Source organism: Podarcis muralis, chromosome W, assembly GCF_964188315.1.
Source record: "Podarcis muralis chromosome W, rPodMur119.hap1.1, whole genome shotgun sequence".
Lineage (NCBI taxonomy): Eukaryota > Metazoa > Chordata > Lepidosauria > Squamata > Lacertidae > Podarcis > Podarcis muralis.
The window spans coordinates 12,827,478-12,841,754 of NC_135674.1; the positions used below are offsets into that span (position 1 = coordinate 12,827,478).

At 53.0% G+C, this 14,277-nt stretch overlaps 1 pseudogene; it reads left to right on the top strand.

The window, feature by feature from the left end:
* The first annotated feature begins 381 nt into the window (after positions 1 to 381).
* On the top strand, positions 382 to 1,463 carry LOC144326413 (uncharacterized; annotated as a pseudogene).
* Positions 1,464 to 14,277: the final 12,814 nt, after the last annotated feature.

Below are 14,277 nucleotides of genomic sequence, written 5' to 3' on the forward strand. Positions count from 1 at the left end.
AACAGGCACCCTCTCACAAAGGAGGTGGGTCTGGCACGCAAGGCGGGTCTCAAATGCCTGCGATGCCATGCAACCCTCAGGCCTTTGCTCAGTTTTTCTCTGCTTTCGAAACATTCTATCAACAGTGTAGGCCAATGGTCACTGGGTCCCCTGCAGCATTAGCGGGTTCTCAGGATTGCATCCCAGACACCCTCCCCAGCAACCAGGAGTGCCCCGGCACTTCAGCTGCTTACTCCGGTGCTGCACAGCCCGGAAGCAGCACATCTAACTGCCCCCCCACACGTTCACAGTCTTCGCATGCCCAAAAGTCCAAATCTGGTTCCGCGGGTGGCAAGGCTCCTTCTGGTAGGCCTAACAGTTCTAATTCACAGCAGGTCGTAGATGTTCCTAGTATATTCCAGGAGCCACTACTTCAGCATACACCCACAGAAGGTGGATCAGGAACCTCTTCAGAGGAGGAGGTGCAGGTACAACAAGGAACGCCCACAGCCGCCGACCAGATCCCGGCCACCAGTGATGGACGGGGGAAAGAGAAAGGCGAAGAAGAAGCACACATTAAAGAAGAATAAGAAAAGTAAGCCTTCCGACACCGAGGATGAATCAGGTACTTCTTCATCAGATTCGGATAGCGACACCCCTTTGGATGGGTACTGGGGCTTTGGGAAGAAAAGTTCCAGGCTTCCATTATGGGTACATGAGAGGAGGGCTAATTCCCATCGTAAGACTTTTAATGGGTCTCTGGAATGGAAAGGGTGTGTGTTAGTTGAAGATGTGAAAACGTCCACTAATGTATCCACTGATTTCATCTTGGGAAATCACCTTTCCCAAAGAAAAAGAGCAAAGATTCTTAATGGGGATTATGGGGATATTTTCACCCTGCTGCCACCGGCAAAGATCTCATGGAAGGGAGAAAAGAAGCGTTCCTATGGAATCGGAGGTATAGGACACCGCGGGCTGAGCGCACTTTTGAAAATTGGCTGGATGGGTTCCAGGTCTTCATGGGAGTGGTTTGCGCTGCTTATTCCAAATGCGCCATGCGCTTAATAGCTTATATGTCTCATGTGAGAAGGGCATTTGTGCTGGCCGGGGAGTCTGCCACATTAATGTATGATGAAGATTTTCGTAGAAATGCTTCCTTGCTGCCCACCACCCGCTGGAACCTGAGGGACCAGAATTATTGGATGGAGCATGTGGGTCCCTACGTGGAAAAGAAGCCGCAGGACCCCTATAAGTTTGGAAAGGTCGAGTCAAAAAGTCGGAGGCAGTGCTGGGAATACAACAGGGGGGCTTGTATAAGGCCAAACTGTAAGTACTTACACGAATGTGAGAAGTGCCTAGGCAACCACCCGACCACATCATGCTTCAAAGGTAAACAGCCCTTTCGGGGTGGCAGGGGGCACTTCCACCAGCGAACACGGGGTGCCCCCGGACCCTCCCAGGGTGCTGCCGGAAACCACTATTAATATGACCCTCGGCATGGCCGTCTCACCTGTTAAGTTGCAGCCTCTAAAAACCCTTCTTGACTTATACCCAAACAGACAAGCCGCAAAGTACCTTTGAGAAGGGTTTTCCCTCGGTTTTAGGATCCCGGTTTCTTTCCTACCTAACTCAGGGGACTCCCCTAACCAAAAATCCATTAAGGAAAGGCCAGATATTGCTAAAAAGAAATTACAGAAAGAAATCATGGCCGGAAGGGTGGCGGGCCCATTCAAAGAACCCCTATTGTGGATCTACATATTTCACCATTAGGTATCATCCCTAAGAAGGCCCCTGGTGAGTATCATGTGATACACAACCTTTCCTACCCGAGAGGGAGTTCTGTCAATGACGTGATACCTCAGGAGCTTTCTTCCGTGAAATATGCCTCCTTCGACCAAGCGGTGAAGCTTATTCGTAGATTTGGCAAGGGAGCACTTCTGGCAAAGTGCGACATTGAGTCGGCTTTCCGCCTCTTACCTGTGCATCCGGAGGACTTCCGTTGGCTGGGTTTCAGATTTGAAGGGACATATTTCATAGACAAAGCCATGCCTATGGGTTGCTCAGTAGCATGCGTGGCCTTTGAGTCATTTAGCACCTTTTGTTACTGGGCCCTTCATTTTAAAACCGGTTCTGAGGGGGTTGCCCATTACCTCGATGACTTTATTCTGGTGGCAAGTAATAGGCCCGATTGCGCAGCTCTATTAAACGCATTCCCCTTCATGGATCACTGCCTTGCCGTGGCGAAGGAGCTTGAATAACTGAGAGAAGCTATAAGCTATGCTGTGCAGGGCCACCCAAGATGGACAGGTCATAGTGGAGAGTTTTGACCAAACGTGATCCACCTGGAGCAGGAACCGGCAAGCCACTCCAGTATCCCTGCCAAGAAAACTCTACCGACACTGGAAGAGTGGAGAATGAAACTCGTGGACTACGCAGAACTGGACAAAATGACTGGGAAAATCAGATACCAAAAAGACCACAAATTCATCGAGGACTGGGGAAAGTTTACGGATTATCTGGAAAATAGATGTGATGTACAGACAACGTTAGTCGGTTTCAAAGAGGCTTTGTGATTGTTAAAGATGTATTGTAAAAGAAAAACAGAAGTGTTAAGATATTACTAACTGGCAATACAAGACGCGAAAAATGCGTACTGAATTAGAAATATGGATTATTGGTGGAGGAGCTGGTGGAAGTTCAAAAAATTGTAAAATATGAGAATAAGATTGTGTTGAATAATTGGTAAAAGAAAATTTAATAAAAATTATATATATATATATAAAAAGAAAACTCCATGGACAAAGGCAACAGGCATATAAAAGTTATGATGCTGGAAGATGAGCCCCTCAGGTAGGAAGGTATTCAACATGCTACTGAGGAAGAGCGGAGGACAAATACAAGTAGATTCAGAGCTGATGAAGCGGCTGGGCCAAAGCCGAAAGGTCGCTCAGTTGCGGATATGCCTGGAAGCGAAAGGAAAGTCCAATGCTGTAAAGAAAAATATTGCATAGGAACCTGAAATGTAAGAACCATGAACCTGGGTAAGTTGGATGTGGTCAAAAATGAGATGGCAAGAATAAATATTGACATCCTGGGCATCAGTGAACTAAAATGGACGGGAATGGGCAAATTCAGTTTGGATGACCATCACATCTACGATTGTGGGCAACAATCCCGTAAAAGAGATGGAGTGGCCCTCATAGTCAACAAAAGAGTGGCAAAAGCTGTACTGGGATGCAATCTCAAAAATGATAGAATAATCTCGATACGAATCCAAGGCAGACCTTTTAACATCACAGTAATCCAAGTTTATGCACCAACCACTGGTGCTGAAGAAACTGAAATTGACCAATTCTATGAAGACTTACAACACCTTATAGAAATGACACCAAAGAAGGATGTTCTTCTCATTATACGGGATTGGAATGCTAAAGTAGGGAGTCAAGAGATAAAAGGAACAACTGGCAAGTTTGGCCTTGGAATTCGAAACGAAGCAGGGCAAAGGCTAATAGAAATCTGCCAAGAGAACAAGCTGGTCATCACAAACACGCTTTTCCAACAACACAAGAGACGACTCTACACATGGACATCACCAGATGGGCAGCATCGAAATCAGATTGATTATATTCTCTGCAGCCAAAGATGGAGAAGCTCTATACAGTCAGCAAAAACAAGACCTGGAGCTGATTGTGGCTCAGATCATCAGCTTCTTATAGCAAAATTCAAGCTTAAACTGAAGAAAGTAGGAAAAACCACTGGGCCGGTAAGATACAATCTAAGTCAAATCCCTTATGAATACACAGTGGAAGTGAGGAAGAGGTTTAAGGGTTTAGATTTGGTAGACAGAGTGCCTGAAGAACTATGGATGGAGGCTCGTAACATTATACAGGAGTCAGCAACTAAAACCATTCCAATTAAAAGGAAATGCAAGAAAGCAAAGTGGCTGTCCAACGAGGCCTTACAAATAGGGCGGGAGAGAAGGCAAGCCAAATGCGAGGGAGATAGTGAAAGATACAGGAAATTGAATGCAGATTTCCAAAAAATAGCAAGGAGAGACAAGAAGGCCTTCTTAAACGAGCAATGCAAAGAAATAGAGGAAAACAATAGAATGGGAAAAACAAGAGATCTGTTCAAGAAAATTGGAGATATGAAAGGAACATTTCGTACAAAGATTACCATAATAAAAGACAAAAGTGGAAAGGACCTAACAGAAGCAGAAGACATCAAGAAGAGGTGGCAAGAATACACAGAGGAATTATACCAGAAAGAAATGGATGTCTCGTACACCCCAGGTAGTGTGGTTGCTGACCTTGAGCCAGACATCCTGGAGAGTGAAGTCAAATGGGCCTTAGAAAGCACTGCTAATAACAAGGCCAGTGGAAGTGATGATATTCCAGCTGAACTATTTAAAATTTTAAAAGATGATGCTGTTAAGGTGCTACACTCAATATGCCAGCAAATTTATAAAACTCAGCAGTGGCCAGAGGATTGGAGAAGATCAGTCTACATCCCAATCCCAAAGAAGGGCAGTGCCAAAGAATGCTCCAACTACCGCACAATTGCACTCATTTCACACGCTAGCAAGGTTATGCTTAAAATTCTACAAGGAAGGCTTAAGCAGTATGTGGACCGAGAACTCCCAGAAGTGCAAGTTGGATTTCAAAGGGGCAGAGGAACCAGAGACCAAATTGCAAACACGCGCTGCATTATGGAGAAAGCTAGAGAGTTCCAGAAAGACATCTACTTCTGCTTCATTGACTATGCAAAAGCCTTTGACTGTGTCGACCACAGCAAACTATGGCAAGTTCTTAAAGAAATGGGAGTGCCTGATCACCTCATCTGTCTCCTGAGAAATCTCTATGTGGGACAAGAAGCTACAGTTAGAACTGGATATGGAACAACAGATTGGTTCAAAATTGGGAAAGGAGTACGGCAAGGCTGTATATTGTCTCCCTGCTTATTTAACTTATATGCAGAATTCATCATGTGAAAGGCTGGACTGGATGAATCCCAAGCCGGAATTAAGATCGCTGGAAGAAATATCAACAACCTCAGATATGCAGATAACACAACCTTGATGGCAGAAAGTGAGGAGGAATTAAAGAACCTTTTAATGAGGGTGAAAGAGGAGAGCGCAAAATATGGTCTGAAGCTCAACATCAAAAAAATGAAGATCATGGCCACTGGGCCCATCACGTCCTGGCAAATAGAAGGGGAAGAAATGGAGGCAGTGAGAGATTTTACTTTCTTGGGCTCCATGATCACTGCAGATGGTGACAGCAGTCACGAAATTAAAAGACGCCTGCTCCTTGGTAGAAAGGCGATGGCAAACCTAGACAGCATCTTAAAAAGTAGAGACATCACCTTGCCAACAAAGGTTCGTATAGTTAAAGCCATGGTTTTCCCAGTAGTGATGTATGGAAGTGAGAGCTGGACCATAAAGAAGGCTGATCGCTGAAGAATTGATGCTTTTGAATTGTGGTGCTGGAGGAGACTCTTGAGAGTCCCATGGACTGCAAGAAGATCAAACGTATCTGTAGTGGGTATGAGTTACTCGTGCGTAAACTGCCGCCTCTCTAGGCTAAATTGCCTTGTTAAACCGTTCTGACTGCACAGCCCATCTCAACGTGGCTGTCTCAGTCGCTGGCAGAATCCGTCAGTGGGCGTTTCTTAAACCCCTTCCAACATAAAAGCTGTTTGACTCCCAGTCTCCTCCTCCTCTCACTCCGCGGGAGTCTTCTGCGCAGGGAGGGCGTGGGTAGCGGGGGACCTGTGCTCTCCTCACTGATGTCCAGTGAAGAGTCCTGGAGCCCTCTCTCCGCTTCCCCCATCTCCTCCCCTTTATCCCTGGTGTAGCGCTGATTTCCTTCCCCCTCTCCTGAGCTGCTTCTCCCCCTTCTGCTGGGTCCTTCGCCAGCATCATCTGGGAGCCTCCCCTTCGCCTCTCGCTCCGATGTCAGTTCCCTGACATCCACCTCCCCCCCAGGACCCCCTCCACCCCCGGCCCGACCTGTGGAACTAATTTCGTCCCCTTCTTCGGTCGACGAGGCAGGGAACCCCCGGAAGGAACTGTCACCATCCTCAGTGGATTCGAAACCCGCTTCCCACCCACTCTTATTCCTGCCAACGGGGTGGCCCTCCCAGTCCGATTCTTCTTCCTCCAAAGCCTCTCCTCCCTCCCCCTCGGAGTCAGAAAACCCCTCAAAATCCTCTTCGTCGTCTGTGGTTCCAAATTGCTCCTCCCAGAATCTCTCTAGGGGTTTGAGTTTGTCCGGGAACTGGCGGTGGAATACCTCCACCAGATACCTGTCATCGATAGCTTCCGCGGGTACAGCACCCCCTCCTTCTCCTCCAACCCTTCTTGGGCCCCTCTTCCATTTCGGAGTTCCCGGATTTTAGTTTGTGCGAACACATCGTTTCTAGTAAGCCCGGCTAGTTCTCGTTTCCCCACCAAGGTTCCCCCACACACCCATCGGTCCTCGGGGATCACGTGTCGTGTCTCCGGTGGCCCCTCTCCTTCCAAGTACTCCGGCTTCCGGGAGAGAGCGTCTCCTCTTACGTTTTCCTCTCCTGGCACATACCGGATTTCGAAGGAAAACTTGGAGAACTCCTGTGCCCATCGAATCTGTCTCTGGTTGAGTACTCGTGCAGTCCTCCAGTACTCTAAGTTCTTGTGATCTGTGCAAACCTGGATTTGGTGTTGCGCTCCTATCAGTAGATGACGCCAACGACGAAAGGCCGCGTAGATCGCAAGCAGTTCTCGGTCATACACGGTATAGTTTTGCTCCGACTTGCTCAGCTTCCTCGAGAAAAAGGCACACGGTTTCCATTCCTGCTTGCTCCTCCCTGGCTGCAAGAGGACCGCCCCGATGGCCCTGTCGGACGCGTCGGTCTCTAGCCTCATGGGTTTCTCCAAATCTACGTGCAGGAGTTGCTCTTCCGACACGAACGCCTTCTTCAGTTTTTCAAAGGATTGCTGGGCTTCCTCTGTCCACACGAACTTCCTTTTGCTACTGAGACAATCCGTGATGGGTGCTGTCAAGTGGGCGAAGTTCTTGATGAACTTCCTGTAGAAGTTGCTGAACCCTAGGAACCTCTGCACATCCTTCCGTGTTTTGGGAGCCTTCCACTCCAGCACTGCCTGCACCTTGCTTGGGTCCATCGCTAGGCCTTTGTCAGATAACTTGTAGCCCAGAAACTCGACTTCTCTGGCGTGAAACTGACATTTTTCTAGCTTGACCCACAACTGGTACTTCTGCAGTCGTTGTAACACTTCCCTGACGTCTCTGACATGTTGCTCCTCATTGTCCGAATACATTAAGACGTCGTTCAAGAAGGCTACGCAGTTCTTGTACAGCAGAGACCCCAACACGTGGTGCATGAAAGCTTGAAAACAGGCGGAGCCTGACTGTAATCCAAAAGGCATAACTAAGTACTCAAAAGCCCCTAGGGGTGTGAACATTGTGGTCTTCCATTCATCCCCCTCCCTCATCCTGATCAAGTTGTATGCTCCCCTGAGGTCCAGCTTGGTAAAAAAAATTCCTTTCCTCACTCTCGTTAAAATGTCCGCGATCCTGGGCATTGGGAAGGTCACGGGCTCCGACACTAAATTGACGGCCCTATAGTCCATAACGAGCCTGGGTTTATTTGTGTCTTTTTTGTCCACAAAGAACACCGGACTGCCTCCCACAGCCTTCGATTCTCTTATGAAGCCTCTTTTCAGGTTCTTGTCAATAAACTCCCGCAACTCCTTCATCTCCCTGTCCGACATGGCATACAGCTTACCCACCAGCAGCTGCGCCCCCGGGAGCAAGTTGATTTGACAGTCAAAGGGCCTATGGGGTGGTAGCCTATCTGCCTCCTTCTCGCTGAAGACCTCCCGCAGATCAGCGTATTGCGGTGGCACCTCCCCCTTCCGCTCCACTGCCATCCCAGCCACCCTGGCTACGCTCATCCTTGGGGTTTCCCCTCCTAGGCAGTGTTCCAGGCAGTAGGCTGACCCAAAGGTGACTGTCCTCTGATGCCACGCCACCACTGGATCATGTTGTGCTAGCCAGCTCATCCCTAATATTATTGGAGGCCCTGCTAGTGAGGCGACGTGAAAGGCGATGGTCTCTGAGTGCCTGGACACCCTCATTCTCATTGGTGGGGTCTGGTGTGTCACTTCCCCTCCCAGAAGCTCCCTGCCATCAATGGTGGTTACTTGCAAGGGGAAATCCAAAGGCAATAAGTGGAGCTGGTGCTCTAGTGCAAAGTCCTTGCTGAAGAAATTACAGGAGCTGCCTGAATCCAGCATCCCTTTCACCTTGACTGGGTGCCCATTCGGGAGTTCTAGCACCACTTCGATGGCTATGGGGGTCTGGTTGGGGCACTTCTACTGGTTGCTGGCCTGGCTGCTGTGCCCACTGAGTGGCAGCCAAGCGTTCCCGTTTCCCTGTTCCGGTACCTTTTCCACCTCCTCCTCACTGTTACCATAAAGCACCAATGCTGCAGCAAGCAAAGGCTCCAGCAGCTCAGTCAGCTGCTTGTGGCTGGAAAGCCAGACAGGATGTTTGTGACTGTTGCCATGGAAACAAAGGGGCAGTCCATTCTGTACTGAGCACCGGATGTTAGCTCAGTGTGTGTGTCATATGACCCGTACTGGAAGTACATGGGTGGAGTTTCTTCTTGCTGTTGTCGAGTGCAGACATGTTTCTCTGTACTGATATAAGAGACAGAAATAAAAGATGTAAATAGTTTTCTGTCTGCTTCTTTCCCCTCCCTGGGGGACACCAAAGGGGAGAGAGGAAGAACGGTGTGTTCCTCTCACACATCTGAGAAGAATCGCCAAGACCTCGCCTGCTTATCAGCAGAGTGGAGACGCGGGGAGGTCGACAGGAATATCTGCCGGTGCCTACGCTGTGGCACATTCCTCTGACCCAGGCAGAATTCCAACAGTGGTAGCAGAGGATGTGTGATGGCCTGGGATTCCGAGTCTGAGAGTGATCCGGAGGAATCCCAGCCGGCACAGGAGTCCCCGCCTCCAGGGCCGGCTGAACTGGGGCAAGGCCTAGATGCTGAGGAAACTCAAGAGCAGGCACCAGGTGAAACCATTCTGGCCCCAGAGGTGCTGGAAGACTCAGTGGCTACAGGTGAGCCTTCCCCGGGGCCCAGTAACCCTTCGGCCTCTCCTGAACTGCAGAGGCTTAGGGCAGAGAGGCGAAGGGAACTGGTGTCTCCCAGGAGGAGTGCTCGCCTTAAGGCCAAGAGAGGCGGGGCTTCTGGGGGCCGGGACCGCCCCCGGCCTTAGAAGAAGATAAAGGTCAGGCAGCCCAGTCCCAGGTTGCGGGAGCAACGTCGTTGTGGAGTACCTGCTTTACCCAGTCCTTGATCTGCACTCCCAGTGTGCCTGTACCTCGCCCGGCTTCCTGTTTCTGACTCTCCGGTGTTCCTGTTCCTCGCCTGGACTCCTGCTTCTGCCCTACCATCGTTCCTGTTACCCCGCCCGGCTCCCTGTCTCGGACCTCGCGTCTCATCTAGTGATCGTCTACCCTGCTAGAGACTCTGGACTGATCTTGGGCTACGGTAATAGTACCTTATCCCCCCTGGGACCAGCACAGTTTGCTCCCGCCTCACCCGCACTCCCCCTTCGTTGGGGTGCGTTCGGGAAGAGGCCATGGCTGACCAGGCAGCGGCGCTGGTGGCATTGGCCCAGGAGAACCAGGCCTTGACCCACACCGTTCAGCAGCTAAACGATGTGGTTGCGGTGCTTCAGCAGCGGTTGGATGCCTTTCCAGATCCTGGGGCCGACGCCCCAGCTCCAGGCAAGTACCCAGTGGCCTTGCCAGAGAAATTTGATGGGACCCTGGCCAGTTTTCCCATGTTCTTCGCCCAGGCCAAGTTGTATATTCAGGGGCGAGCCCGGAACTTCCCTGACGACCGCACCAAGGTGCACTTTCTGATCAGTTTGTTAAAGGACCAGGCGGCCAAGTGGGCTTTGCCACTGCTCCGGCAAGACTCTCCTTTGCTAACGGACTATGTGGGATTTTGTAACCACTTAGAGACTGTGTTTGGCAACCCTCTGAAGGAGAGCCAAGCCAATCGGGCGATTCGTCAGTTGAGACAGGACAAGTCCACAGCCGCCGCCTACGCCACAGAATTTCGGCTGTTGGCACAAGACTTGTCTTGGAATGACTCTGCACTACGGGACCAGTATCTTGAGGGACTGTCGGACGAGATACTGGACCAGTTGGCCATGATGGATCGTCCCACCACGCTGGACGCCCTCATTCAGCGGAGCCTGCAGATAGACGATCGGTTGGAGGACCGTCGCCAGGCCCGGGACCACCAGCACTCCCGGCTCCTGGCGCCAGTCCTTCCCAGCAGGTCCACGCCCACAGCCGAGTTGCCAGTCGAGCCAACGCAGCTCGGGGCTGCGCGACCTCGCCTCTCCCCCTCGGAGAAGACGCGGCGTCGGGAGGGAAACCTGTGTCTTTACTGCGGTGGGAGTGGACATTACGCCCGTTCCTGTCCCAAGAAGATGCCAGTCGCAGGGAAACCGCCAACCTCGGTAGCCGAAGGCCCTAGCAACATGGGGTCCCAATCCATGCAAGAGGGGCCCTCACCAGTGGAATTGCGACATCTCATGGTTCCAGTGCGTCTCTACCCTCCAGGTGGGCCCTGGATTCTTACCCACGCTCTGGTAGATTCGGGGGCAACCCGCTCCTATATGGACGCTGCCTTTGCCGCTCATCATCAGGTGCCACTTCGGAACAAGCCAGAACCGGTACAGGTGGAGGCAATTGACGGACGGCTCCTGCGTTCAGGTGCCGTCACTCGGGAGACCCAGCCCTTGGTCCTGTGTCTCCAGCAGCACCGGGAGGTGCGAACTTTGGACATTGCCTCCATGCCCCGGTTCCCCCTGGTGCTTGGAATGGACTGGTTGGAGGCTCACAATGTTCAGATTGACTGGGTTAATCGGACTGTGCACTTCCCAGACCCATGTCCCCATGCTCTGTCCGAGATGCTAGCGGCTGCACCCACTGAGGAGGCAGTACCCACGCTCCCAGCCGTGTACCGGGACTACCAAGACGTGTTCGAGGAACGGGGGGCAGACCAGCTGCCGCCGCATCGGTCTTTTGACTGCGGCATAGACCTCCAGCCCGGAGCGCCCCTGCCGGTGAGTCGCTTATACTCTCTAACAGAGCCAGAGCGCGAAGCTTTGCAGGACTTCCTGCGCAAGAACCTGGAGCGTGGGTTCATTAGGCCTTCTACCTCGCCCACCACTGCGCCAGTACTCTTCGTTAAGAAGAAATGTGGGGAGCTTCGTCTTTGCCATGATTACCGGGCCCTGAACAAAATTACCATCGCGGACCGGTACCCCTTGCCCCTTATTTCAAAGTTGCTGGAGCGGGTGCAAGGGGCGCAGATGTTCACCAAGCTTGACCTCCGGGGGGCCTACAATTTAATTAGGATCCGAGCCGGGGATGAGTGGAAGACAGCATTCGGGACCCGGTACGGGCAGTTCGAATACCTAGTTATGCCCTTCGGATTGTGCAACGCGCCCGCTGTGTTCCAACGGTACATTAACCACGTGTTCCAGGACTTGCTAGACAAGTACGTGGTGGTGTACTTGGATGACATTTTGATTTTCTCCCGTGACCCGGCTCGCCACGAGGGCCATGTCCGGACCGTGTTGCAGCGCTTGCGGGAGCACCGCCTGTATGCGAAGCTCAGCAAGTGCGAGTTCCATCAGCAGACAGTGGTCTTTCTTGGTCACCGACTCTCTCCAGATGGGGTGCAGATGGATCCTGGGAAGGTGGCAGCGGTTCGGGAATGGGCGGCACCTCGGAACCGCAAGGACCTACAGCGTTTCCTGGGGTTCGCCAACTATTACCGGACCTTCATTGCGGGTTACGCTCGTCGCACAACCCCATTGACCCGGCTACTGCGCCCCAAGACACCGTTTTCCTGGGACAGCGAGGCAGAGGAGGCGTTTCAGGGGTTGAAGGCCTGTTTCCAGAGAGCGCCGATCTTACAACATCCTGATCCCTCTCGACCTTTTGTGGTAGAGACCGACGCCTCCAGTACGGCTCTCGGTGCCGTCTTGTCTCAGCAGTATGGACCTGATGCGCCACTCTTACCCTGCGCCTTTTATTCCCGCCAGCTCCTGCCAGCGGAGCGTAACTATACTGTATGGGAGCGGGAACTACTGGCCATCAAGGTGGCTTTTGAGGTCTGGCGCCACCATCTTGAGGGGGCACGACACCCGGTGGAGGTGAGAACTGACCACCGGAACCTGGAGTACCTCCAGACCACCCGCAAGCTGAACCAAAGGCAGATCCGGTGGGCGTTGTTCTTTTCCCGGTTCCAGTTTCGGATCCGCTACATCCCTAGCTCCCAAAACCAGAAGGCGGATGCCCTGTCCCGGAAACCTGAAGACAATGCAGACACGGTACAGCAGGCAGTACCCACCATGATCCTACCACCGGCTGCATTCCTGGCCACCCAGGAGGCTGAGCCACTGCAGGCTCGGGTGAGGGAACAGCAGCAGGTCGACGCTTGGGCCCAGGAACGACTCCGGGAACTGGCCGAAGGATCATGCCCTCAGTATCCGGGGCTGGTCTTGCATCAGGGCCTTCTGCTGCACCACGGTCGCCTGTACATCCCGCCAGGGCCACTGCGGGCTGAGGTTCTCCGGATGACCCATGATGCTCCAGCAGCGGGGCACTTTGGGCGGTATCGGACCACCCATCTGGTAAGCCGTGAGTTTTGGTGGCCCCGTCTGAAGGCTGACGTGGCTCGCTACGTCGCTGGTTGTGATGTCTGCCGGCGGGCCAAGGGCCCTACCGGGCGACCCCCCGGCCTGCTTCAGCCATTGCCAGTTCCACCACGTCCTTGGCACACGGTTTCACTGGACTTTGTAGTGGACTTACCCCCGTCTCGTGGCTGTACCTGCCTTCTAGTTTTCTCCGACCATTTCACTAAGATGGTGCACTGTGCCCCCTGCCCATCTGTACCCACAGCCAAGGACACCGCTCAGCTGTACCTTCAGCATGTCTTCCGCCTGCATGGCCTACCTGAGCGTGTGGTGTCCGACCGGGGCGTTCAGTTCACATCCCGGTTCTGGCGAGCATTGCACCAGACCCTCGGGACGGAGGTCTGTCTCTCATCAGCCTACCACCCACAGACCGATGGCCAGACGGAACGGGCGAACGCGGTGCTGGAGTAGTACCTTCGGTGTTACTGCAGCTACCAGCAGGATGACTGGGTCGACCACCTAGCATTGGCGGAGTTCGCCTACAACAACGCGGTGAATGCGTCCACCCAGCAGACCCCGTTCCAGGCCAGTTATGGGTATCATCCACGGCTGTTTCCGGATGTGCTGCCGGCATCCGCGGTTCCTGCGGTGACGGAGTGGCTTCAGGAGCTCCAGTCCCAGCAACAGCTCTTGATGGAACAACTGCGTCAGGCCAAGGAGGCGTACAAGGCCCAGGCCGACCGCCACCGCCAGGTGGGGCCGGAACTCCACGTCGGTGACCTGGTATGGCTCTCCACTCGCCACCTCCACCCCTCTCGACCTTCGCGGAAGCTGGACGCCCGTTTCACCGGCCCGTTTCCTATCGTGGACCAGGTCTCGCCTGTAGCATTCCGTCTCCAGTTGCCTGCAACTCTGAAGGTTCACCCGGTCTTCCACAGGTCCCTTCTGAGTCCAGTGGCCCCACCCGACGAGTTCCACCCGAACCGTCCCAGACCACAGCCCGTTATAGTTCGGGGGGAACCTGAGTATGAGGTTGAACGCATTCTGGACTCTAGATTCCGCAAGGGGAAGCTGCAGTACCTCATAGACTGGAAGGGGTATGGGCCAGAGGACCGTTCCTGGGAACCAGCGGCCAACGTCCACGCGCCTGCCTGCATCCGAGAGTTTCATGCAGCGTACCCCGGCAAGCCGGGTCCGGACCCTCAAGTGAGGGGGGGGCCTGGGAGGGGGGATGGTGTGATGGCCTGGGATTCCAAGTCTGAGAGTGATCCGGAGGAATCCCAGCCGGCACAGGAGTCCCCGCCTCCAGGGCCGGCTGAACTGGGGCAAGGCCTAGATGCTGAGGAAACTCAAGAGCAGGCACCAGGTGAAACCATTCTGGCCCCAGAGGTGCTGGAAGACTCAGTGGCTACAGGTGAGCCTTCCCCGGGGCCCAGTAACCCTTCGGCCTCTCCTGAACTGCAGAGGCTTAGGGCAGAGAGGCGAAGGGAACTGGTGTCTCCCAGGAGGAGTGCTCGCCTTAAGGCCAAGAGAGGCGGGGCTTCTGGGGGCCGGGACCG